We start from the raw sequence: 26,988 nt of genomic DNA on the forward strand, positions 1-26,988 counted from the left end.
GGACAGTCATACTGCTGGACGTGTAATACTGAGAATGGGCCACACTGAGGGATCGGTGGTACAGCTGGAGGGTCAGAGTGTACGAGCTCTCTCTCCTAAAGTTGGCAAACTGCGGAACAATCGGAAAGAAGAGGTTCGGAACCACCAGAGGGTTTTGGGAGAACAGAGTCTCATCTTGGATCAGTGTCTCTTTTCGGAAGGATTCTGTTTGTGTAGTTTTTAGTTTATGTGTCGAGCGCTGAGTCGTTTCTGCACCTTAGGGATGGCGAAGGTTCGTTTCTTAAACTTTGTCGGCAGCGGGGACGGATTTATTCCGTTTTGTAACGGGGAAAAATCCCTCCCTTTTGGAGTGTCCAGCTCAGGGCGACTGAGTGAAGAGGACTTTAGTCTTTGGTTTTCGCAGTGGCACGGATAGCGCTTAAGTTTTTGTTCCACAAGGATATCCCTGCCTGTCCGCAGATAACTCCTATTTTTATATCCCCTCTCCGACCTGTTGTTTTTGGAAGACTATTTGCTGGAGCTCCCCTCATTGTATAGCTGTGTATTATTCCAGTCACAGCGTCTCATCGTCATGGCGGGATGCAGCTCTGAGATGTCGGCATCCAAGTCCATAAGACCAGAAGACTTGGGAGCTGAATTAGGGCATTCAGCCCATCAAGTCCACCCCACCAATCCATCATGGCTGATCCCGGATCCCAAACAACCCCAAACACCTGCCTTCTCGCCACAGCCTTTGATGCCCTGACTAATCAGTCATGGGTGGAGGCTGTGGATGCTGGAGTTACAGCCAGCGATAAGTCACCCATTCGAATTATTGACTTTAAAAATGCCATGCAATGTACTGTCCTAATTTCAATCAGTAAGAATGGCACTTCAAAAGCCACGGACTGTTGGTGGACGCGATTGTTTTGTTGCCTCTACAAAACTGAACGAAAAGACCATATTCTATCTTCGGTCTGGGAGAGATGTGTTTCTGGCCGTGAGTACGCTTTTCATGATGGTGGAGCCAAGTGAAATTGGTTATTCTTTCCGACGCCCACCCCAAACATCCCTGCTACGGCTCTCCTCCCCAGCTGCTCTTTCTTCGTGCGGTCAAATATAACCCCAATTCAATACAGGACATCTCCGCGGGGGTTTGAACACCTTTTCTCATTTCAGTGCCGCCTGCTTATGCAACTGGAATGGGGTGGGGATGCAGATGGGCACTTTCAGGTGCAATTTGAGAGGCATTATTATAGGACCGTGACGACGTGCCTGTAAAGGCTTTGGGCATATTTGAAGGCTGCTAACTTCACTTCGGAGGCACAGGGCAACACTGCTGAGCGTTGCCGAGCTGTCCCTACTCCTGCTGTCCGCTCACCAGTGGTGCTGAAATTCAGGGATTGGCGCCGCGCGGATGACGGCAATGAGTAGGGTCAGGTAATGGCTATGAAGGCCAAGAAAAGGAACAACTATCTTGGGGCCTCTCCCCCGAAGGAGAAGGGGCAGGAGGTGTCTGAGATTCAGCAAAGGCCTGGGGAAGTCAGGGTACGGAAAGTGGTGCCTGAGTCTGAGGGTGCCTCCGAAATGGAGATCAACGTGCCGTAGTACCCCTGTGGTCTGAAGATACGGAGAGATGTGTTCTCTGAGTCTGCAGTACAGGGGCCACTCGAGGGGAAGGATTTACCTTCGGTTATGGCCGTATACTCAGAGTATGTCTCCCCAGAGCTGTAGGATAGCCCTGCCATACAAGGGCCCTCTGTATGGGTGGCTTCTCTTCAGCAAACAAAGTCCAGGCAGGTAGGCGACGCCATTTTAGAGAGGGCGTGTGAGGAAGCAGAATTGCCTTCGGTTGAGACTGTGTGCCCCGAGCACCCATCCTCTGGGGAGGAGGAAATCCCTGGAGAACAGGGATCGCCTGTGAGTGGAGAGTCACCGGTGGTGTTAGTCTCTCAAACTGTTACCTCGATCGAGGCCGTGCCCTGCTGAGAGATTCCGATCCCAGTGCACGAGGGGAACCGGAGTAGCCCTGGATCTTCAGAAGGAGGGTGTCTCAGTAGGTGAGGAGGGAGGGCATTCTGCTCATGTTGTTCCTGGGGAGGGTGACAAGTGTGTAGAGATGAACATGTCCCGGACGGCTCGTGCCCTCCGAATAAATTCCAGGAGGAGCAGTGGGCTGTCTGCTCTGAGATCAGATTATACGGTACAGGGTGGTGACAGTGAGTGGGTGATCTACCCTGACCTGCGTTGGGACCTGTCTCTGGAAGGGATTCTCGATCCTGGGGTGGTGGTCCTTCCTCTGTCACTGATCATGAAGATTATGCGATGCTTACAGTCCCTTTTTGTGATGCACAGAGGCTGTTCTTGTAAGGACAACATTTCACTTCCTTGCCTTCGACTGCAGACTAGACACGCCTTGGCGGTCTGTTTTTACCACCCAGCGACGGGGTAAATCTCTTTATAAAAGGGTCCTTCCCCTGCATACTGGGGTGCTGTCCACCTGTCCATTCTGTGACCAGGAAGAATCAGTGTACCACATTTATATGGAATGTGAGAGGTACAGCCCCTATTTGAATATCTGAAGGGGCTGTTCCTCAGGGTTTGATTACACCTCAACCCCGCGCTCCTGATATACAGACACCCAGTACGGAAGGGGCAGGTCCTTCGGAGGATCTGCTGGTGGGCTTGGCCAAGCTGGCCATAAATCAGTCCATCAGAAGGCAGTCAAAGTGTCTGCCTAGGTCCAGGCCAACTCTCTGCGCCACCTCCCCCCCCCCCCCACCCCCCACTCCACCCTACGGGGATGTTCATGCCCATCTCTCTTTGGTGAGGGAGCATGGAGTTACCATTGGCATAGTCGGGGATTTCCGGGAACGGTGCCCACTACCACCCCCACCCCCCCCACAGGTATTTGGCTGTTTAACATATTTTCATTTGAACTTGTTCACTTTCTTGTAAACATTTGACGTTTGTATTTTGTGTATCTCTGTGTGAATAAACCTGTAAAAGAAAAAAAGTGTGGTGCAGAAGGAACACTGCACTTTAGATATTGAAGTATTCGAGTGTCACACATTCAGAGTCACGAGTGTTAGTGAAGTTTATTATCAGATGCTCAAGTCCATGTATGCACGTGTAATGAGAAACTTTCTTGCAGCGGCATGACATGAGATTAGATTAGATTAGAATCAACCTTATTGCCATTGTGTCGAGTATAGATACAAAGTCAATGAAATGCAGTTAGCATCTGACCAGAAGTACAGAAGAATAGTATTATTTACAAAATAACTGCGAATAAAAAGTAATTGCTACAACATACAAATATAAAAGTACTGAGACAGTCCAATATAGGTGCAATACTGTTTAGCGCTCTGATGTGAGGTACAGCAGGGTCACAGCCTCAGGGACGAAGCTCTTCGTGAGCCGACGGGTGCAGGAGCGGAGGTTCGGGTAGCAGATACTGGATGGGAGGAGAGTAAAAAGTCCATGGTTAGGGTGAGATGCATCCTTGTAATGATAATGATAATGACAACGTTTATGGTAGATGTTCTCAATGGTGGGCAATTGGGTGCCAATAATCCGCTGGGCAGTTTTCACCACCCGCTGGAGTGCTTTGCAGTCTGACACGGGACAATTGCCATACCACACTATGATGCAGTTCGTGAGTATGTCCTCAATGGTACAGCGGTAAATGTCCGTCACCATCCTGGGACAGAGGTGGGCTTTCTTGATGCTGCACAGGAAATAAAGTCGCTCCAGGAAATAAAGGCGTTGTGAGATGCACAACGTTCAGAAAAACAACATAAATTATGCCCAATCTTACAAGAAAAAATACAACTGATGGCAGCAGTGATAGGGGACCGTATAGTTAGGGGGTCAGACAGGCGATTCTGTGGAGGCAGGAAAGAAACGCGATGGTAGCTTGCCTCCCAGGTGCCAAGGTCTGGGATGTTTCTGATCGCATCCACGATATCTTGAAGTGGGAAGAAGAACAGCCAGAGGTCGTAGTACATAATGGTGCCAATGACATACGTAGGAAAAGGGAGGAGATCCTGACAGCAGACAACAGGGAGGTAGGAAAGAAGTTGAGAAGCAGAAACACAAAGTAGTAATCTCGAGATTACTGCCTGTGCCACGTGACAGTGAGTATAGGAATAGAATGAGGTGGAGGATAAATGCGTGGCTGAGGGATTGGAGCAGGGGGCAGGGATTCTGATTTCTGGATCATTGGGACCTCTCCTGGGGCAGGTGTGACCTGTACAAAAAGGACGGGTTGCACTTGAACCTGAGGGGAACCAATATCCTGGCGGGGAGTTTTCCAAAGGCTATTGGGGAGAGTTTAAAATAGAATTGCTGGGGGTGGAAACTGAACTGAAATGATGGAGGAAAGGGAGGCTGGTTCACAAATAGAGAAAGATTGGAAACAGTGCGAAAGGGTGATAGGGAGATGATAGAGAAGGTTCGCACTCAGACTGACAGTTTCAGAAGTGTCTATTTTAATGCGGGGAATATTATGAACAAGGCGGATGAGCATAGAGCGTGGATCAGCACTTGGAGCGATGATGTTGTGGCCATTACGGAGACTTGGTGATGCAGGGGGCAGGAATGGCTACTTCAAGAGTCAGGCTTTAGATGTATCAGAACAGACGGGGAGGGAGGCAAAAGTGGTGGGGCGTATCACTATTGGTCAGAGATAGTGTCACGGCTGCAGAAAAAGAGGAAGTCACGGAGGGGTTGTCTATGGAATCTAGGAATAGGAAGGGGACAATTATTTCACTGAGTGTTTTTTATAGACCACCCAATAGTAACAGGGACATCGAGGAGCAAATAGGGAGACAAATTCTGGAAACGAGTAATAATAACAGGGTTGTTGTGGTGAGACATACAATTTCCCAAATCTTGATTGGCATCTCCTTCAAGTGAGGGGTTTAGATGGGGTAGGGTTTGTTAGGTGTGTTCAGGAGGGTTTCGTGACACAATATGTAGATAAGCCTACAAGAGGAGAGGCTGTTGTTGATCTGGTGCTGGGAAATGAACCTGGTCAGGTTTCAGGTCTCTCAGTGGGAGAGCATTTTTGGAGATTGTGATCAGAATTCCATCTCCTTTACCATAGCAGTGGAGAGGGATAGGAACAGACAAGTTAGGGAAACATTTAAGTGGAGTAAGGGGAAATATCAAGCTATCAGTCAGAAACTTGGAAGTATCAACTGGAAACAGATGCTCTCAGGGAAATGTATGGAAGTAATGAGGCAAATCTTCAGGGGTTATTTGCGTGGGGTTCTGCATAGATACGTTCCAATGAGACAGGGAAAGAATGGTAGAGTACAAGAACCGTGGTGTACAAAGGCTGTTGTAAATCTAGTCAAGAAGTAAAGAAGGGCTTATGAAACAGTCAAAAAATTAGGTAATGATAGAGATCTAGGAGATTATAAGGCTAGCAGGAAGGAGCTGAAGAATGAAATTAGGAGAGCCAGAAAGGGCCATGAGAAGGCCTTGACGGACAGGACTAAGGAAAACCCCAAGGCATTCTACAAGTATGTGAAGAGCAAGAGCATAAGATGTGAGAGAATATGATCAATCAAGTGTGACAGTGGAAAAATATGTATGGAACCTGAAGAGATAGCAGAGGTTCTTAATGAATACTATGCTTCAATATTCACTACGGAAAAGGATCTTGATGATTGTATGGATGATTTGCAGCGGACTGAAATGCTTCAGCATGTCGATGCTAAGGAAGAGGATGTGCTGGAGCTTTTTAAAAACATCAAGTTGGATAAGTCACCCAGACCGGACGGGATATGCCTCAGTCTACTGTGGGAAGCGAGAGAGGAGATTACTGAGCCTCTGGCGATGACCTTTGCATCATCAATGAGGACAGGAGAGGTTCTGGAGGATTGCAGGGCTATGGGTGTTGTTCTCTTATTCAAGAAAGGGAGTAGAGATAGCCCAGGAAATTATAGACTAGTGAGTCTTACTTCAGTGGTTGGTATGTTGATGGAGAAGATCCTGAAAGGCAGGATTTATGAACATTTGGAGAGGCATAATATGATTAGGAATAGTCAGCAGGGCTTTGTCAAAGTTAGGCCGTGCCTTATGAGCCTGCCTGAATTTTCTGAGGCTGTGACTAAACACATTGATGAAGGTAGAGCTGTATATGTAGTGTGTATTGATTTTAGCAAGGCATTTGATCAGGCACCCAATGCAAGACTTATTGAGATAGACAGGAGGCTTGGGATCCAAGGGGACATTGCTTGCCCACAGAAGGCAATGAGTGGTTGTAGACGGGCCATATTCTGCATGGAGGTCGGTGACCAGTAGTGTGCCTCAGGGATCAGTTCTGGGACCCCTTTTTATGAATGACCTGGATGAGGAAGTGGAGGAATGGGTTAGTAAATTTGCTGATGACACAAATGTTGGGAGTGTTGTGGATAGTGTGGAGGGCTGTCAGAGAATACAGCAGGATATTGATAGGATGCAAAACTGGACTGAGAAGTGGCAGATGGAGTTCAACCCAGTTAAGTGTGAGGTGGTTCATTTTGGTAGGTCAAATATGATGGCAGAATATAGCATTAATAGCAAGACTCTTGGCAGTGTGGAGGATCAGAGGGATCTTGTGGTCTGAGCCCATAGAACACTGAAAGCTGCCACACAGGTTGACTCTGTGGTTAAGAAGGTATATGGTGCATTAGCCGTCATCAATCGTGGGATTGAGTTTAAGAGCCGAGAGGTAATGTTGCAGCTTTATAGAACCCTGGTCAGACCCCACTTGGAGTACTGTGCTCAGTTCTGGTTGTCTCACTACAGGAAGGCCGTGGAAACCATAGAAAGGATGCAGAGATGATTTACAAGGATGTTACCTGTATTGGGGGGCATGCCTTGTGAGAATATGTTGAGTGAACTTGGCATTTTCTCCTTGGAGTGACAGAGGATGAGAAGTGACCTGATAGAGGTGTACAGGACAATGAGAGGCATTGATTGTGTGGATCGTCAGAGGCTTTTGCCCAGGGCTGAAATGGCTAGAATGAGAGGGCATAGCTTTAAAGATGCTTGGAAGTAGGTACAGAGGAGATGTCAGGGGTACATGTTTCTTATGCAGAGTGGTGACTGCATGAAATGGGCTGCTGACAGCCATAGTGGAGGCGGAAATGATAGGATTTTTTTCAGACTCCTGGATACATGGAGCTTAGAAGAATAGATGGTTATGGGTAAGCATAGGTAGTTCTAAGTTACAGACATTTTCAGCACAGATTTGTGGGCCAAAAGGCCTGTATTTTGCTCTAGGATTTCTATGTTTCTATGTCTTTTGAAACAAAAGAAGCCCATTGTAGTGCAAAGTGGTCATAGTGTTGCTATACTGAGGTAGTGGTTGTGTTTGTTCAAGAACCGAATGTTTGAAGGAAAGGAGCTGTTCCTGAACCTGGTGATGTGGGCCTTCAGGATTCTGTACCTCCTGCCCAGTGGGAGCTGTGAGAACATGGCAAGGTCCAGATGGTGGGGATCTTTGACAACGGACATTGGCATCTTGAGGAGCATCTATTGTAGAGAGTTCCAATGGTTCCCATTCTATATTTTGTGAAGTCCACTATTCTTGGCAGCTTCCTATGTTCCAGCAGATTCAAATCGCCACAGTGTGACGTACTGTGACGTTACATGTTGACGGGGCTGCAGTATGAGCAGGACATTGGGGTGGGTCTGCTGTATTGTTGAATGGGCCAGGTTGTGAGAAAGCTGCACTGTTAGTTGTGGGAACTGTCAGAACAGAACCCTGTTGCAGTCTGTCTGTCACCAGCATCTGTGGTACTTGATCACAGGCACGTCGGCATCCTTGTAGCTGTGGGAGTCCCACAGGGATCACTGAGATAATAGTGATCCATATTCATTCCTACATCCATAAGATCTGATGGATGGAAGGAGCAGAGACAGTGACACATTGTAGAGCAAACAGGAAGTGATTCCCAATAGAGGAGAGCAGACCAGTTTGGACACTGCATTTCTTCCTGCTGTGTTGGACGACACCCCTTCGTTAATTTTTCCTGACAGTGCTAGACTAACGTCATTGGTCCCGAGGCGAATGAGCCAACAGAGAATGAACCGGCTTCCCAAGCACCTCTCCCTCCGACTAACAGGTCCCCATCATGACTACCACATCCCCTCCATCTGTGATGAGACCTGGTGGGTTTCCTTGTGTCTCCCACACTTAGTACACACTATGTCCACAGTGCAGGAGTGATACAGGGGGTGGATATCAAGTCCAGTGTTTTCACAAACTGTCCATTACCAAACATTGCTCATTCTCTCCTCAGCCGCAGTGTCAAATGCATGGTCAGCTAACACACCACGACATGTGAAGGCACAGAGAGGCTTGTGTGCCCAGATTCCGTGCCAGTACCATTATCCATCATATCTGCATCAGAAGTCGAGGACTGGTATCTGGTATGTCAGAAAAGATTCTGAACCTTATCGTATAGCCTTTCACTCCAGCTATCACAGAACGGAGAAACAAAAGTTTCGTTACCGAACCCGTCTGTCTGGAGACTTGAAAGATGATGACTGTTCCCTGGTTATCGACAACATCACTAAGGCAGATGAAGGGTTGTACCTTTTCAGGATTGAATTTGACAGATGGAATCATTACAACTATCTCCCTGCTACGCGGCTCCGTGTCACTGGTAGGTGTTCTGTGCGGTCACTCAACAGCAGACATTCAGCAGTCAGTGGAGAATAATATAAACTTGTACTGGGTCCATATTCACATCGTCACAGCTCCTGATTTTCAGGAAACTTCCAATTCATTCCTGAAGCAGCCAGTGTACTTTCAGCTTTGCGACTGTTCCTATGTTAGCAAATTGAATCTATGTTCCCAACCATATTGAAGCACGCCGACATGGACATGAGAGGCCCTCGGAGTTTTCTGCAGTTCCTTGCCGAATTAGGCCACTCTGCATGTGGCAGGGTTCAGCTTCCCACCGACCCTCCACTCCTTCTCCATGTCCATTCCGGCCATCCGCACACCCCTCCTTTCCATCATCATTTGTGTTATAATCCAACATCCAGGCCATTCCCTGATCTCACTACTAACATTGGGCAGGAGGTACAGAAGCCTTGCATCCCACACAACCCAGTTCAGGAACAGTTACGACCCTCCGAACACCAGTCTCCTGAATCATCATGGATTACATCAAACACCACTACTCTGAACTGATTCTATGACCTCCAGACTCACTTTCAAAGATTCTTCACAACTTATATTCACAGTACTGTATTTTTTTCAATCTGCAATTTGTCCTTTTGTTGTCAGCCTTTGTCTGCTTATGTGTAGATTTTTGTAATTCTCTTAGTTTTGTTTTTTTTCTGTAAATGCCTGCAAGAAAATTAATCACAAGGTCGTAGAGTATAGTAGTGGTATATGGTAACAACTTGTATATATACTTTGTTAATACATTTAATTTGAACTTTTTGAACTCATCCCCACCATGACCTAGTCCACTTGGCCCATATCTCACTGTCTGGGGAAGGACAGACCCCACTGGATGTATCAGTGACTGTGTGATATTGTGGCTCTCAGTCGAGGACTCTGTTTCCCATTTCCCCTCTCAACAGCTTTCAGAACAGTCATGAACACAACACTGTTCAACTTTCCCTCACACTGTACCCTCATTGTTCAGGGATCATCCTATAAATATCTTTCCTGTTGTGAGACTGGGATTTCTATCTGAACTGATGCATTTGGTGATATTGAACTAAAAGGATCCACTTCTCTGTGTTAGATTTCACAGATAAACCCACAATATTCGCTGCTGAACTTGTTGAAGGAAAGTCTGTGAACATAACCTGCATCTTCAACACCACGTGTGATGGAACTTCACCCACTTTAACCTGGGTCACCCCCACTGATGTACCGCCATCAGTCTCAAGCAGTGTAACTCGGTGGCACAACACTCTGACATATACTTCTGTCCTGACCATGACCCCAGCGCTCAAACACCACGGGCAAAGTCTCACCTGCAGAGTCAGATACCAATCTGTTTCATCGGAGCAGACCCTCACACTAACTGTGCAGTGTAAGTATGGGGATCAGTTATCTTTCAGGTACAGCAATACTCCACAGGGTACTCAGAAATATTCTGCAAATTTCAGTATAAGGATTACTGAATTATTTATTTATTGAAAAATGTTACCGTGAATATCCATGAAACCATAAGACATAGGAGCAGAACTAAGCTATTTGGTCCATTGAATCTGCTCTGCCATTCAGTCATGGCTGATCCATTTTTCCCCTCTTCAGCTGCACTCTCTGGTCCTTCCCCATAACTTTTGATGCCATGGCCAATCAAGATCCGATCAATCTCTGCCTAATAACCTGGTTTCCACAGCTGGTAACAAATTCCAGAAACTCACCAACCTCTAGCTAAAGGAATTTCTCCGCCTCTTTGTTTTAAATGGAAGCCGCTCTATCCTGAGGTCATGTCCTATTGTCCTAGATTCCCCCACCATGGGAAACATCCTTTCCAGATCTACTCTGTCTAGGCCTTTCAACATTCAAAAGATCTCAATAAGATCCCCCCGCCATCCTTCTAAATTCCAGCAAGCACAGGCCCAGAGACATCAAATATTCTTCGGGTGATAAACCTTTCATTCCCAGAATCATCCTTGTGTACCTTGTCTGAAACCTCTGCAAGCCAACACATCTTTGCTTCGAGAAGGAGCCCAAAACTGTACACAATACTCAAGATGAAGCCTCACCAGTGTCTTATGCAGCCTCAGCATCAGGTCCCTGCTCTTATATTTTAGACATCTTGAAATGAATGCTAACATTGCATTTGCCTTCCTCACCACTGACTCAACCTGCAAGGTAACCTTTGGAATGTTCTGCACAAGGACTCTCAAGTCCCTTTGCATCTCAGATTTTTGGAATTTCTCCACGTTTACAAAAATAGTCTTATGAAGATTTATTTCTTTTCCCAAAGTGCACGTCAATGCTCTTTCTAATATTGCATTTCATATGCCACTTTCTTGCCCATTCTTCTGATCTGTCTAGGTCCTTCTGCAGCCTTCCAGTTTCCTCAATACTCCCTGCCCCTCCAACAATATTTGTATCGCCCGCAAACCTGGCAACAAAGCCATCTATTTCATCATCTAAATCACTGATATACAGCATTAAAAGGTGGTCCCAACACTGACCCCTGTGGAACACCACGAGTCACTGTCAGTCAACCTGGAAAGGATCCTTTTATTCCCACTCTCTGCCTCCTTCCAATAAGCCAATGCTCTAACCATTAGGCTCTTAACTTAATAAGTAACCTCATGTGTGGCACATTGCCAAATTCATTCTGAAAATCCAAAATGTACAACGTCTACTGCTTCCCCTTTATCCATCCTACTTATCATCTACTCAAAGTATTCCAACAGGTCCATCAGGCAAGATTTTCCCCAAAAGAAAGCATGCTGACTTTATCCTATCTTGTCCTTTGTCACCAAGTACTTCATAACTTCATCCTTAAAAATTGACTACAACACCTTCCCAGTCGCTGAGGTCAGGTTAACTGCTCTATACTTTCCTTTCTGCTGCCTCCCCGCTTTCTTAAAGAGTGGAGTGACGTTTGCAATTTTCTAGTCCTCCGGAACAATTCCTTGATTCTGGCATGGTCCCAGGGGACTGGAAGATTGTAAAAGTCACTCCACACTTTAAGGTGGGAAAGGCAAAAGAAGGGAAATTATAGGCCAGTTAGCCTATCCTCAGTTGGAGGGAAAGTGTGGGAGTCCATTCATAGGAATAAGGCTTCTAGGTACTTGGAGACGAATGATAAAATAAGTCAAAGTCAGCATGGTTTCTGTAAAGGGAAATTTTGCCTGACAAATCTGTTAGAGTTCTTCGAGGAAGTAACAAGCAGAGTGGTCAAAGGAGATGCAGTGGATGTAATTTACTTGTATTTTCAGAAGGTGCTTGATAAGGTGTTACACATGATGTTGTTTAACAAGATAAAATCCTGTGGCATTACTTGAAAGATACTGGCACAGACAGCGGAATGGCTGACAGGCAGGGAGCAGTGAGTGGGTATATAAAGGGATCTTTTCTGGTTGGCCGCTGGTGACTAGAGGTGTTCCAGAGTTAGTAATGCGACCGCTGCTTTTCACATTGTTTGATAATGGAATTGATGGCTTTGTGGATGATACAAAGATAGGTGGGAGGTCGGTAGTGCTGAGGAAGCAATGCGATTGCAGCAGGACTTAGATAAATTGAAAAAATGGGCAAAAAGGTATCAAATTGAGTATAGTGTTGATAAATGTATGATAATGCATTGGGTAAAAGGAGCAATACTGTAGACTATTATCTAAATGGAGAGGGTCAAACATCAGCTGTGCAGAGGGACTTAGGAGTCCTCGGGCAAGACTCCAAAAAGGTTAATTTACAGGTTGAATCTGTGGTAAAGGCGGTAAATGCAATGTTGGCATTTATTTCAAGGGGAATAGAATGTAAAAGCAAGGAGATAATGCTGAGCTTTTATGAAACAATAGTCAGGCTGAATGTTGAAAAGACTAGAGAGACTAGATAGGGTGGATGTGGAGACAATGCTTCCTATACAGAACTAGAGGGCACAGCCTTAAAATTGAGGGATGACCCTTCAGAAAACAGGTAAGCAGGAATTTTTTAGCCGGAGATAAATCTGGGAATGCTCTGCCACAGACTGCGGTAGGGGCTAATTCTGTGCATAAAATTAAGGCTGTGGTTGATTGCTCCCTGACTGGTCAGGCATCAAAGGATATAGCAAGAAAGCAGGTGTAAGGAGTTGAGTGGGATCTGGGATCAGCCATGATGGAATGGTGGAGCAGACCTGATGGGCTGAATGGCCTAATTCCCCTCCATATCTTATGGCCTTATGCCACAGTCAAATGATTCTTGAAATATCATAACTAATGCCTCCACAATCTCTACTGCTACCTCTTTCAGAACCCTGAGGTGCAGTTCATCTGGTCCCGCTGACTTATGTACCTTTAGGCCTTACAGCTTTTTGAGCACCTTCTCTCTTTTAATAGAAGCTGCACTCACATTTCTTCCCTCACACCAGTCAACACCTGCCACACTGCTCGTGTCTTATAAAATAGAACATAGAACAATACAGCACAGTACAGGCCCTTCAGCCCACAATGCTGTGCCAACCCTTAAACCCTGCCTCCCATATAACCCCCCACCATAAATTCCTCCATCTACCTATCCAGTAGTCTCTTAAATTTCACTAGTGTATCTGCCTCCACCACTGACTCAGGCAGTGCATTCCACGCACCAACCACTCTCTGAGTAAAAAGTCTTCCTCTAATATCCCCCTTGAACTTCCCACCCCTTACCTTAAAGACATGTCCTCTTTTATTGAGCAGTAGTGCCCTGGGGAAGAGGCGCTGGCTCTCCACTCTCTCTATTCCTCTTAATATCTTGTATCATGTCTACTCTCATCCTCCCTCTCTCCAGAGAGTAAAGCCCTCACTCCCTTAATCTCTGATCATAATGCATACTTTTTAAACCAGGCAGAATCCTGGTAAATCTCCTCTGTGCCCTTTCCAATGCTTCCACATCCTTCCTATGGTGAGGCGACCAGAACTGGACACAGTACTCGAAGCATGGCCTAACCAGAGTTTTATAGAGCTGCATCATTACCTCGCAAGTCTTAAACTCTATCCCTCGACTTATGAAAGCTAACACTCCATAAGCTTTCTTAACTACCCTATCTACCTATGAGGCAACTTTCAGGGATCTGTGAACATGTACCCCCAGATCCCTCTGTTCCTCCACACTTCCAAGTATCCTGCCATTTACTTTGCACTCTGCCTTGGAGTTTGTCCTTGCAAAGTGTACCACCTCACACTTCTCCAGGTTGAACTCCATCTGCCACTTCTCAGCCCACTTCTACATCCTATCAATGTCTCTCTGAAATCTTCAACAATCCTCTACACTATCCACAACACCACCAACCTTTGTGTAGTCTGCAAACTTGCCAACCCATCGTCCTACCCCCATATCCAGGTTGTTAATAAAAATCATGAAAAGTACAGATCCCAGAACTGATCCTTGTGGGAAACCTCTTGTCACAATCCTCCAATGCGAATGTACTCCCTCCACCACAACACTCTGCTTTCTGCAGGCAAGCCAATTCTGAATCCACCTACCCAATCTTCCCTGCATCCCATGCCTTCTGACATTCTGAATAAGCCTACCGTCTGGTACCTTGTCAAATGCCTTACTAAAATCCAAGTAGATCACATCCACTGCACTACCCTCATCTATATGCCTGGTCACCTCCTCAAAGAACTTTTGAATCAGTCTTCTACAGTGAAGACTGATGCAAAATACTCATTTAGTTCATCTGTCATCTCCTCGTCCCCTGTTATTATTTCTCAAGCCTCACTTTCTAAAGGTCTTGTATCCATTCTCATCTCTGTGTTTCTTTTTATATACTTGAAAATGTCTTTTCTATCCACCTTGATATTGTTTTCTCACTTGCTTTCATATTTCATATTTTCCCTCTTGATGACTCTTTTAGTTGCTTTCTGTAGGTTTTTAAAAACTTCCCAATCCTCTATCTTCCCACTAATTTTTGCTTTGTTGTATGCCCTCTCTTTAGCTTTTAAATTAACTTTGACTGTTCTTGTTGTCCACAGTTGTACTATTCTGCCATTTGAGTATTTCTTTGTTTTTGGAATACATCTATACAACGCGTTCCTCATTTTTCCCATAAACTCAAGACATTGCTGTTCTGCTGTCATGCATGCCAGCATCTCCTTCCGATTTACTTTGGCTAACTCCTCTCTCATACCACTGTATTTTCCTTTACTGAAAAACTGTTCTGTCAGACTTCACTTTCTCCCTATCAAACTTCAAATTGAGATCAATCCACAAAAATTGTGAACACAACATCTTAAGGGATCCTTTACCATAAGCTCCCTAATCACCTCTGGTTCATTTACGCAACACCCAACCCAGTATATCTGATCTCCTAGTAGGCTCAATGAAAAACTGCTTCAAAAAGCCATCGTGTAGGCATTCAACACATTCACTCTATCACGAACCTGATTTCCCCAATCTACACGCAAGTTAAAATCTCCTGTGACTATCATAACTTTGCCCATTTGTTACATCTTTTCTATTTCCCATTGTAATCTGTAGTCCACATTCCAGCTACTGTTTGGTGGCCTGAATACAACTGCCATCAGGGGCCTTGCAGTTTCGTAACTCATCACACAAGAATTCACCATCTTCTGATCCTATGTCACATCTTCACACCTTTCTAAAGATTTGATGGAATACTTTACCAGCAGAGTCACACCATCCCCTCTGCCCACCTTCAATGTGTAACCTTGATCATTCAGTTCCTGACTACAGATATCCTTCAGTAATGATTTACTGAAGGCCACACCATCATACCTGAGAATCTGTAAAAGTGCAAACAGATCATCCACCTTATTTCTTAGGCTCCATGCATTGGGATATAACACATTGAGTACAGTATTTGTTACCCTTTTTAACTTCGCATCTCTAATCACTGATATTCACCCTGATGGCTGCAATTTTGTCTTCTCATCTGCCTGCCCCTCTTGACAGTATGACTACATGCCATCTTTGCTTTATTGCCATCGGTCCTATCTTGACTCCCTTCTCTCTGGTTCCCATCCCCCTGAGAAATTAGCTTAAACCCTCCCCAACAGCTATAATAAACTGGCCTGCAAGAATATTAGTCCCCTCAGGTTCCTTTCTACAGGTCATACCTCCCCCAGACCAATGATCCAAGAACCTGAAGCCCTGTCCCTTGCATCAACTTCTCAACTGCACATTTATCTGCTGAATCATCCTGTTTTTACCCTGACTGGCAGGTAGCACAGATCCTATCCGGAAATTACTACCCCGGGAGGTCCAAATTCTGAGTTTTTTGCCTTACTCTTTAAATTCTTTCTTCAGGGCCTCTTTGCATTTCCTTCCTATGTCTTTCCTCCTCCAAGTGTGGATGCGAACTGAGATGTCCCTGACCCTGGCATGTGGGAGGGAACAGACCATCCAGGTGTCCTGTTCTCCTGTCTGTTCCCCTGACTATTGATTCTCCTATCACTACCGCTCCCCTCTACTCCCTCTTTCCCTTCTGCACCATGGACCCATGCTCAGTGCCAGTAAACCTGGCCTCCATGGCATTCCTCTGGGAGGTCATTCCCTACAACAGTATCCAAAACGGTATACTAATTATTGAGAGGAATGGCCACAGGGATGCTCTGCACTAACTGTCTTTCCACATGTCCATGTCTCCTGACAGTCACTGAACTACTCTCCTCCTGCAACCTAGGGGTAACCAGTTCCCTGTAACTCTAATTGATGATCTGCTCACTCTCCTGTACAAGCGGAATGTCATCCAGCTGCTGCTCAGATCCCTAACACGGTCTTAAGGAGCAGCAGCGGATGCACTTCATGCAGGTGTAGTTCCCTGGGTCTCCCATGACTGCAACATTCAACATGAAGAGCATACAAGGACCATTTAAACTACATTAAATACCACTGACACAGTAAGAAAAAGTGGAAACTTAACAGAAACTTACCCGCAAACTTACCCAGAGCCAAAGCCTCTTCCGATCTGAAGCCTCCTTTGAGCCAAAGCCTGTCACTCACACTCTTAGCACTGTTCCACTCTCAACAATGGCTGTTCCGCTTGTCCTTTCTGTGCATTTAATTACTCCTCTCTGTGCTGCTCCTGCCGCTGATTTGTACGCCGGAATGACACAGAACGCCCGCAAAGCTCTCATTTTAAACGAGCATCTCCGATCTGCCATAAACCTCTTCGCTGTGCGCAGCTCCCGCCGCGGACTGGGCCGCCGGCATGACAGATGCTGAGGGCCGCTGGGCTCTAAACCTACCGGGCCATCTGAAATAATCTCAGTAGCGGCCGTCAGCATTGGCCTCCAGATACTGCAGCTTTACCAAAGCATCGCTCCTCAGTCCCTGATAGAAAGTGGTCTTCCCGTTCAATTGCCAAGATGCAACAACATATTCACGACCCCCAATAGTCTCAGCCATGACATTTAAAACGTCATTCCCACTGACTGAAGTCAGTACAGTAGAATTCAGCATTTTCAGAGCCATTGACTTGAAAGGGTGACCCACTTCGCGAGTTGCAACTCCAGAGCCCGCAGTCTCTGCGCGATGCGCTACCCGACTCAATCCGAATCGACAGCACAGCTGGAATTAAACAGAGCTGTAAACCCAGCGGGGCGCCAGCAGATAATCTCTCGGAAAAGTAACAGTTCAGAGAGTGGGGAAGGGGAATGGGATTTATCCGTGGATAGACTGGAATGTCGGTCTGGTTGAAAAACCTCAGCACCATCCATGCTGCTGCAAAAACGAAGGAGTCTCTCAGGTCAGTCCGCTCTTCTTCCAGCCGCTCCGAAGTCTTCCCAAGCGCCCTGAGCTAGGCAATTTAAACGGGAGGGATTTTCGCTGTTTCAAAACAGAATTAATCCATTCCCGCTCCCAACAGAGTTAAAGGCTCGAACTTTGGTAATCGTCAGCTGCAGCCACTGCTCAGCGCACGAGAAACACGCACCGAAAACTTTAGACACCGGGTCATTGCATGAAAGAAACCGCTCTAGTCCATTGTCAAGATGACACTACGCACTCTCCAAGTCTTCTGGAGCTTTCTAAACCCGTCCTTTTAGGATTTTGGCGCTATTTTAAACTTCAGGAGAGAGAGCTCCGACAGTGTGACCCTCCCTCAGTATCGCCACTGCCATAGTGTGACTTCTTCTTCAGTGTCGCCCTCCCTCAGTATCACAACTGCCACAGTGTGATTCATCCTCAGTATCACCCCTCTCACAGTATAATACTTCCTCAGTATCGCCCCTTGGACAGTATACCCCCTCAGTATCGCCCCTCCCACAGTATAATACTTCCTCAGTATCGTCCCTCCCACAGTATGATACTTCCTCAGTATCGCCTCTCCCTCAGTACCACAACTACCACAGTGTGATTCATCCTCAGTATCGCCATTCCCACAGTATGATACCACCTCATTATCACCCCTCCGACAGTATGATACTTTCTCAGTATCACCCCTCCCACAGTACGATGCTCCCTCAGTGTGACAACAATCAATTGATGATGCACAGCACTGCATCTTTGCCCATATCACTCCCTCATAATTGTCTCTCCGATACCGCACTACCCTTCGTTTCGACCCTTCAAACTGGACAACACTTTCTCCGTAATCCGTGGAGGGCTTTCCTTGGCTATGTGCTTCTGACGAAGAATTTGGACCATGGACCGTATGACCTAGGAGCAGAATTAGACAATCGACCTTGTACATTGGAATGCATTGCAAAAGTGGAATGGAATTGATTGCAGGTGATTAACCCATGGAATCTTGTTCTACATCATGTGTTCTCATGCTTAACTCTTTATTTGTCTTTACTAGATGGCCCACAGAATCTCTCAATCATTTCTTCCAACAACATGAACAGTTCTCGGGTGAATATGAAGGAAGGGATTCCTACATCGATCCTCTGCTCTGTCCAGAGTTTCCAAGTGTCTAATCTAACGTGGAGACATCTCAGTGTCACACTAAATACAACATGTTCCAGTAACGAGCTGTGGCTGGAGTTTCCTCAGGTGACACCCCAGCAGGCTGGAGACTATCAGTGTGTGGCAGAGAATAAACACGGGACAGCAGAGAGGGCCATCACCCTCAGTGTGGAGTGTAAGTGGATGCATTGCAACATCTCTAAGTACAAATGCAAAGTCAGTGGACTATTTATCCTTCGATACACAATGCACACTCAGTGGCCACCTCATTAAGTTCCTGTACACCTGCTCGTTAAAGCAAATATCTAATCAACGAATCATGTGATGGCAACTCAATGCATAAAAGTATGCAGACATAGTTAAGAGAATCCGTTGTTGTTCAGACCAAATATTGGAATGGAGAAGAAATATGATCAAAGTGACTTTAACCATTCTCTTCAGGCATACTTAGGAAATCCATAGAACAGTAACTGCTAACTGTAAACAAACTGTGCAAATACAGATATAAATAACTCTTACTAAATAACGAAAATGAAGTAACAGTATACCTTCCTGGGACGGACCAGCAGTGGCTTCCATTTGGGCGATGGTTGAAAAGGGAGACAGATAGCCCCAAATTCATTATAAGGGCTCTGTCTCCCTTTTCAACCACCGCCCAAATGGTACCAATGCCTGGATCATCTCGCTGAGCAGCAACCACATCCCCAGAACTCAATTCCGGCAGCTGATTTGTCTTCAGAGCACTCAGGTTACACTAGTCATCAGAGTTTACAGAGAATGGTGTGAGAAACAAACAGAAAAAAAATTCACTGAGTGGCAGTTCTGTAGGAGAAAACACTTTGTTAATGAGAGAGGTCAGAGGAGAATAGCCAGACTGGTTCAATCTGACAGGAAGGTGACAGTAATTCAAACACTCACACGCTACAGCAGTGATACGCAGAAAAGCATTTCTGAATGTGGAGGATGGGGATCCAATGCATCAAAATGGAGACAACCTCATTTTACAGTGAATGGAAAGGGGTGTCCAACAGACGACTGAGGCACAGCTCAGGCTTCAGAGTTACACTGTACCATTACAATATATCAGTGCAACCAACATCTCCTGCCTGTTTCTTTCTTCCCAGATAAGCCTGAGATTTCTCGGGACTCTGGGTGCACTCGGAACCTCAATGTCATCTCATGTGTGTGTGCAGCCAGATCGAACCCACTCGGAGAGCTCACCTGGCACCTCCCCCTCGCCAACCTCAGTGGGAACCAGACGCACGGTCGTTTCCAGACATGGCGGGTAGATGACAGGCAATTGGTGACAGGCTCGCTGACCTTGGGTGTGAGCGAGGGAGAGGAGGATGTGACCGCCTACTGTACAGTCCGAAACCAGCATGGAGAGGCCATGTTCATGGTGTCCCTGTGGATGAAAGGTGAGGATATCAATGAGGAATACTCTTCACTCAGCAGAGTGCAGCCCTAACCTCAGCAATTCCCTCCGAACTGCACTTGAGCTCAATCTGAGCAAAGTCTGCCTTCCCTTCTAGCTAGATGGGGAAGATCGCACGGCCAGTGGGGAGTTCACTTCAGTGTCCCCACCCCACTAATGGTCATCATCACATTGCTAGTTATTGATCTTGCTGTGTACAGACCGGCTGCCCTGCTTCCCTTGGGACTAGATCTCAAGTTGAGGAACACATTGAGATGGTGAGATGGGAATCACACTTTCCACTCTCCTTTAACACCCCACAGCCTTAATCCAAGGGTTTAGCCATTTCCCTCAATGTGTGAGGACAAAACCCAAGTAAAATTGGGAATGAGCACATGGGAGCAGATGACAACCATACATCACAAGCTGAGGAAAACATTACAATGGTGAAATGTGCTGGTGAAATTGGAATCGCACTCTCCACTCTCCTTTAAGACCCCACTGCATTTATCCAAGGATTAAGTCATTTTCCTCAATGTGCTAAGGACAAAACCCAAGTAAAATCCGCAAGGAACACATGGATCTCTCTCTCTCCCACAAAATGTTGGCACTGAAAAGCCAAATGTCCTGGATATTACACTAGAATCAGAATCACATTTAGGTCCAATATCACCGACATATGCCATCAAATGTGTTGTTTCCCCATTCTCCTTTACAAAACTGCTCCAGCTTTGTCATACTTTATGGGGATTGCGATTGTACAACCTTTTTCTAGTACAGCCACAAATTGAGGTCTATACTCTGAATTGGACACTACAGGAACATTGTTGTTTTTAAGCCATTCCTGTGTAGCTTTGTTTTATGCTTGGGGTCATTGTCTTGCTGGAAAACAAATTTTCTCCCCATTCCCAGGACTCTGACTTGGCCACTCGAGGGCATTACCTTTGCTGCTTTTAAGCCATTCCTGTGTAGCTTTGGCTTTATGCTGGGGGTCATGGTCTTGCTGGAAAACAAGCCTTCTCCATGTCCCAGTTCCTTTGCAGATGGCATCACGATTTCCCTGTATTTTGTTGCAGTCATTTTACCCTCTACCTTCACAAGCTTTCCAGGTCCTGCTGCAGTGAAGCATCCCCACAGCATGTTGCAGCCACCACTATTTTTCATGGTAGGGATGGTGCTTATTGATGTGTAATATTTGGCTTACACCAAATGTAGTGCTTAGTCTGATGTCCAAAAAGCTCACTTTTGGTTTGAATCTACCGTAGAACCATCTTCCAGCTGACTTCAGAGACTCCCACATGCCTTCTGGATTTCATGTGAATGTTTTTCAACAGTAGCTTTCTCTTTACCACTCTCCCATGGTGAATATCTGGCAGCAGTTATTGTAAGTACAGTCTCTTCCATCTCAGCCACTGAAGCTTGCAACTCCTCCAGAGTTGCCATGGGTCTCATGGTGGCCTTCCTCTGTAGTCCGCTTCTTGCACAGTCTCTCAGTTTTCGGAGGATGGCAGATTTACAGCTGTGCAATATCCATTCCATTTTTTGATGATTGACTTAACTGTTCTCCAAAGGATATTCAGTGACATGGAAATTTTCTTTTATTCATCTCCTGACTTGTGTTTTTCAATAACATTGTCAGAAAGTTGTTTGGAGTGTTATTTTGTCCCCATGGTGTAGCTTTTGCCAGGATACTGACTCACCAGCGTTGGACCTTCCAGATACAGGTGTATTTTTACGACAATCAATTGAAACACCTTGACTATACACAGGTCTCCAAAAGCAGATATCCGCTCAACTAATTATGTGATTTTTAAAACCAATTGGCTACACCAGTGATGATTTGGTGTGTCATATTATAGGGGGTGAATACTTATGCAATCAATTGTTCTGTGATTTATATTTGTAATTAATTTATGATTATATGATTATGAGGATACGCAGTCCCCTTTTATTGTCATTTAGTAATGCATGCATTAAGCCAATTTAGATCACTTTATAAAGATCTTTTTGCACCTTGATATGAAAGGGTCAATTTCTGTTGATCAGTCAAAAAAGCCAAATTCAATCCACTGTGATTCAATGTTGTAAAACAATAAAACATGAAAACTTCCAAAGGGGTGAATAGTTTCTATAGGCACTGTATATACTATGGCAATTAACAGCAGCACTGTACATTTGCAACAATGGCGGGGGCATTGGGAGCAAGGGTGGACCCAAGTGCAAGACACATCTTGTGAGATTAATTAGTTTTAGTTTATTGTTCGATACCAGGAGAGCAAGGCAGGAGCAGGAGCAGCAAACTGGACAAGGACTCAGGACTATGACTAGGCTGGGACTAGGGGTCTGGGTTAGGACTCGGAACCGGCTCCCAGAACTAGAGGAGACATGAAGAGGCTAGGGTATGGACTCCGAGCATAAGACTAAGCAAGGACCCGGTACCTGGGTCTTGCCTCGGGCTCGGACCCCAGAACCAGGCATGGATATGGCATGGGCTAGGGAGAGGAGGAACATGGAAAACAGAGCCTTGGTCTCGGGAGAGCAGGTACACGGAACCATGGACACGTACACAGAACACAGAGTCAGGACCCCTCCTTGGGTACAGGACATAGGGCCAGGACTCACACACAGAACAGAGAGCCGGGACCCCTCCTTGGGTACAGTACATAGGGCCGGGACTCGTGAACCTCCGAGGGGCAATGGCAAGACGGCCTGACTTACCCCACAGAGGCGAGGACAAGACAAGACAAAACATGACTCCCCACGGGGCAACAGCAAGACGACCTGACTTACCCCACAGAGGCGAGGACCAGACAAGACATGACACCTCGCAGGGCAATGGCAAGACAGCCTGTCTTACCCCATGGAGGTGAGGACAAGACAAGACCAACACGAAAGCACACCAGACAGTACCTGTCTAGCTCCGATGATAGAACTAGTCCGAAGTGCAGACGAGGGCTAGAGGCAAGAGGGGCAGAGAAGGGATTCAGACAGTGGTGTAGGACAGGAATCACAGACTGCCAGGGCCAGAACTTGACTCGGAACTGGGAAGCCGCCAGGGACAGGACTTGACTTGGTACCTGAATGCCGCCAGAGCCAGGAGTTGACTTGGTACTTGGACGCCGCCAGGTCCAGGACTTGACTAGGTACTCGGACGTTGCCAGGGCCAGACTTGACTTGGTACTCGGAGGCCGCCAGGGTCAGGACCTGACTTGGTACTCGGAGGCCGCCAGGGAAAGGACTTGACTTGGAACTCGGATGCCGCCGGGGCCAGAATTAACTTGGTACTCAGATGCTACCAGGGCCAGGACTTGGACGTGATACTTGGATGCCGCTGGAGCCAGGACTGGACTTGGAGCCTCCGGGTAGTGGCGAGCTCTCGACTCGGCCCGGGAACAGTAGACAGCGGCTCCTGATTCTCTCCGGCGGGTTAACAGACAGACCCACCTTGATGAGGAAACTTTGCAGGCTCGCTTCGGCGAGGTAACTGGACAGGGTTGCTCCGGTGAGGAGAGGCGAATTACCAGCACTCGCTTCGGCAGAGACTAGGCTTGCTCCGGCCAGATGACATTGGCACACCATGCCTTTGATGACTTTGCAGACGCTCCCGCACCGAACGGCTGAAAGCCAGAGACTATAAGCTACTGGTTCAGCCGAGCATTAATTGCCTCTAATCACCAAAGCAGAGGGACATGGGAAAACAGGGAATCGACGGTCCGGATCATAACATAAACAAGGTAAATTTAAAGGGACCCCGATCCGGACCATGACAACATTACAGACATGGCAAAATAATTGATTTAGAGACACAACACGGAACAGGCCTTTCAGTCCCAAACTCGAGCCAATCACAGGACAATTTGCAATGACCAATTAAACTACTAACTGGTACATCTTTAGAATGTAGGAGGAAACTAGAGCACCTGAAGGAAATCCACGTGGTCACGGGGAGGACGTACACCAGGTCTGTATGTTGTACATAACCTTCATGATAAAATAAACCAACCTAAACAAAGGGAGCTCCAGATCCAAAAGCACAATGAGGGAGACTGGGAATTCCCTGTCTTCCAGTCTGGTCCTTGTCATCCCGTGGTCACACAGCGCTTGGGTGGTCACACCTTGATCAGTGGCCAGTTGACAGCACCACAGGTGAGGCGTCCAAACGAAGAAGTATACTATTAAATTTTCAGATATATTTTCTCGATCTCTCTCTCATGAGAGCAGGAGGATTAAGGGAGGCAATAGGAAAGGGGAAAGGGGCAGGAGGAGGGTTGGGAGAAGGGAAGGGAGGTGGAGAAAGAGGGGAGGAGGGAAGAAGGAAGGAGGAGGAGTGACAGAGTGTTGCCACTCCACAGCCTCAGTGGAGGATGTTGTATTAAATGGTCTGGATGTCACAGTGAGGAGGGATCAGAGTGGGGATTTGGCTGACACTCTGATGTTCTGTAACCCTGAGCCAACCTTCTGCTGTTCCAGATGGGATGTACGGACCAAGATGAGGGCGTTGGAGATCCTGGACACCACCGTCAGCTCCAGTGTATTCTTGACCACACCTCAGGTACAGGTCACAGCTCAGCCCAGTAAAGGTCAGGGCACCGGGAGTACAGTGCAGCGGGAAGGACATTGAGGGAGGAGTGTCACACCATGGGGCGATGCTCACAGACTACCATGGTTTGGAGTTTAGGAGTATGGGTGAGTGAACGAGAGGCAGGGAACAAAAGTGTGGGAGGGTGAGAGAGATGAAGGGAGCGGAAGGGAGAGAGAGAGAGAGACAGAGATGGAGAGGGGGAAAGAGGAAGAAGTGAGTGAATGAATGATATAGAAAAAGATCAGAGACTCGCAGAGAATTGGGAGGAGAGAGAGTAACTGAAAAAGAAGAGATAGGGAAGGGAAGGGGAGAGAACAAGAGGACCGTGTCCACAACAGGGTTCTAGCCTGTTATCAGAGACTGTTATTCACTAGTCAGTGTTCACAGCATTTAAATATCTTCATCCTCAGTGTTCAAAGTTGAAAGTAGATTTATTATCAAAGTGCATATATATCACCACCTTCTATCCTGAGATTCATTTTCTTACGGGCATTCACAATAAAGACTAATAAACACAATAGTATCAATTAAAACTCCACACATCATTGATGAAAACAGTTAATGTGCAAAAGACAACAATCTGCAAATCCAAAATAAAAAGTAACAATAAACAAATAAGAAATAAATTTTGGGAACCTGAGTTGTAGAGTCCTTGGAAGTAAATCCAGAGGTTGTGGAATTAGTTTAGTGATGGAGTGTGAGCAGTTCAATGGTGTTTGATGAAGAAATGAGATTTGCTTTTATTTCTGCCCCAGGACACGGAGAGGGAGAGGACGAGCCAGATCCCACCAGTAATGCCCGTTGAAGAGGAGGAGGAGTGTGGCCCGGTGTACGCCAGCCTGCGGGAACTGCCTGGCGGTGGAGGCCCTGTTCGCAGGGGGGCTGCGAACACACGGCGCATTGCTCTCTCTCCTCCCGACCTTACTTTCAGGAGTGAGAGTCGGAGGGTGCACTGTGAGGAGATGGCATAGCTAAAGGAATGCCGCTTGGGGGTGGGGGGAGCATTTGAGTAGGGAGTACAATGGGAGGGGTGGTGAAGACTCGGGTGTGCCACGTTGTGGAAAGGGTGGGGATGAGGGAGCACTGCGTTGTGGGAAGAGTGGTGAGGAGGGTGCACCGTGCTGTGAGAGGGACTATGAGGAGGGAGTGACTCATTGTGGGAGGGGCAGTGAAGAGAGAGCACTGCTCTGTGCGATGGGTCGTTAGAAAGGAGTGCTACGGTATGGGAACAGCAGTGAGGAGGGAGCATGGCACTGTGGCGGGGTGGTGTGGAGGGAGCGCTGCACTGTGGGAGGGGCAGTTTGGAGGGAGCATGACACTGTGGGGGGGCAGTGTGGAGGGAGCTTGACAATGTGGTGGGGGCAGTGCCGAGGGAGCGTGACAGTGTGGGAGGGGTGGTGTGGAGGGAGCATGACAATGGAGGGGGGCGGTGTGGAGCGAGCGTGACACTGTGAGAGGGGTGGTGTGGAGGGAGCATGACACTGGGAGGGGCGGTGTGGAGCGAGCGTGATACTGTGGAAGGGGCAGTGTGGAGGGAGTGCGACACTGTGGGAGGGGCTGTGTGGGAGGGTGAAGTGGAGGTAACATGACACTGTGGGTGGGGAAGTGTGGAGAGAGTGCCGTGCTGTGGGTGGAGAGTTCAAGAAGCAGCACCTCACCTCGTTAGGGCAAGTGAGGGAGCCCCGCGCTGTGAGAGGGAGGTGAGAAGGGAACATGGTGTTGTGGGATGAGATGTCAGGATGGAGAACTGCACTGTGGGAGGAGAGGTAAGGAGTTTTGAAGGAACCTCTGACAGTGCAGCACTATTGGGAAGAAGGAACTTGGTTTCCATCATCTGAGGGGTGGGGAGCCATGGCCAGTATTCATCCCTCTACTTAGAGATGATTTCGGTCACCCTCGCTGCTGTGGGCTGGCTACTGTGTTCCCGACCTGACAACAGTGAGCAGACCTCAAAACACCTGAGTGTGGGGAGGGGGATGTTGGGATAAATTAGGGGTGTCTCAGATGTCTGCTGGGTCTCTGTACTTTTCTCCACCAGGTTGCCTCATCGTGCTGGAATCACAGACAGAGACAGATTAAACAGGGCTGTGAGGAGGACAGAGAGCTTGTGGGGGTGGGGAGTGGGTGCATTGTACAGAGACAGGCCGAGTGACTGGGCCCAGACTCGACAGCTCCAACATCATTTGGGACAATCCGGTTTGTGTGGAAAAAAAAACAGGAAGACAAAGATTTTCTTTCGTAAAATATTGAATGAGACAGTTTGAATACAGACATTCTTTTACCCAGCGTTAGGGAATCAATGTTCAGTTTTAGGCACCTAGCTGCAGGAAAGAGTGAAGATGAGTTTTGCGAGGACATTGTCAGGACTCAAGGAACTGAGTTATGGAGAGAAGATGAACAGACTGAGATTTGGAGCGTAGGAGAACGAGGTGTGACCTTATAGAGGTGTATAAAAGTATGAGGGGCACA

General features: G+C 46.9%; 1 protein-coding gene and 1 pseudogene across 1 annotated transcript in view; one reads left to right on the top strand and one right to left on the bottom strand.

Moving 5' to 3' along the window:
* The window catches only part of LOC134351189 (myelin-associated glycoprotein-like), a 469,309-nt gene that overhangs the window by 65,621 nt on the left and 376,700 nt on the right, over window positions 1-26,988 (bottom strand).
* Window positions 1,423-25,490, top strand: LOC134350564 (sialic acid-binding Ig-like lectin 10; annotated as a pseudogene).

Source organism: Mobula hypostoma, chromosome 8 (assembly GCF_963921235.1).
Source record: "Mobula hypostoma chromosome 8, sMobHyp1.1, whole genome shotgun sequence".
NCBI lineage: Eukaryota > Metazoa > Chordata > Chondrichthyes > Myliobatiformes > Myliobatidae > Mobula > Mobula hypostoma.